This window comes from Chinchilla lanigera, unplaced genomic scaffold (genome assembly GCF_000276665.1).
Source record: "Chinchilla lanigera isolate Chin_1 unplaced genomic scaffold, ChiLan1.0 scaffold00011, whole genome shotgun sequence".
Lineage (NCBI taxonomy): Eukaryota > Metazoa > Chordata > Mammalia > Rodentia > Chinchillidae > Chinchilla > Chinchilla lanigera.
The window spans coordinates 28,489,956-28,491,280 of record NW_004955412.1 but is presented as its reverse complement, the minus strand read 5'-3'; positions in this window follow the sequence as shown (position 1 = coordinate 28,491,280).

Here is a 1,325-nt window from a genome sequence, read left to right as displayed (position 1 = left end):
TATTATCCTTTGCTTCAAGAAGCTCACCATTCATGGGTAGAGACAGGTATGTAAAATAATAATCCCAGTAGGTGGCCCTAAGTGTTCAGGCACACTCATACACAAAGGTGCTCTAAGCGCAAGGGAGAGATGCACCTGCTTCAATCAGACTCAGAGTTGAGAACAAGATTTCTGGAGATGATTCTTGAATTGAACCTGAAGGGTGAACCAAAGTTTGCCTGCCTGTGTTTAATGAATGAAATATCTCTCAGCCAGCCAAATTGAGTAACTAAAAGGCTGAGGCACAATCTCCTCATGCTTACAAATTTATGTGCGCTTTCTCTCAAGAAAGGGAGGTTTTGATTTGACTGGAAACTGTTCCATATGGAACACGGAAGGAGGTAACAGCATTAGAAATTCTCAGACGTATCCAAGATATAAATTTTGTAAAGTTCCCTTTGGGGCTCCTATATGTACTTTTTCTGCAATTAAAGGAACTCTGGATTTTCCTCTTTTGCATAGTGGTCATATATGTGAGTCCAGTTGAAAAGTATTCTGTGGTAAAGTTGGTTTAAAAACTACTGAAAAATGCCCAGAAAAACTTTGCCTTAATGAAGAAGTGGGCATCTGCTGGGGAGTAGGTTCTCCTAGCCTCAGCTCTGCACACATCAGAATTCTCCTCATTCTCCTTTACTGCTTAGGAACTTGATCGTAATGTTGGTGTTAGAAAATCACAACCACTTAAGGATGTACTCCTCTAAGACAGTACATGTGCTTTGGTTAGTGGATTGTCAGGTTTTCCTCAAAGAAAAAGGAATGACAGTCAATGCACTGGACAGTTTTACAGGGAAGATGGTTTAAGTGATGTAATGAAAACAGCCAAGTCCTCTGTCTCGATGGGGTAAACCCAGCTGGGGATCCAATGGCAGCATTCTCTGCTGCTCCTTCCAGAACCCTGTCAATGTAGAAGGGACCCACAGTGAGAAGGCTGGTGTCTTCCAGGCTTGGCTGTCCATAGGTCTCTTCAGTTTAGATTATCTTTCTACCAGTAACTCCCGTGGTATTCAGGGACAGAAGAGCAAGGCCGAGAGGGTAGAAAGCATAAAACACACCAAGAGGGGAATATCCACCAGAGAAAAAGAGACATTTTAGGAAACTGAGAAGCCGTCTGGATACCTAAAAAAAGACTGGAACTAAAATGTAGATACTGACTATTATTTGCAATGCTAGAAAAATAATCCTCTCTGGAAGAACAGACATGATAAAGACAAGGAGAGAGGGGCTGGGGATTTAGCTCAGTGGCAAAGCGCCTGCCTGGCAAGCGCAAGGTCGTGAGTTCGGTTCCC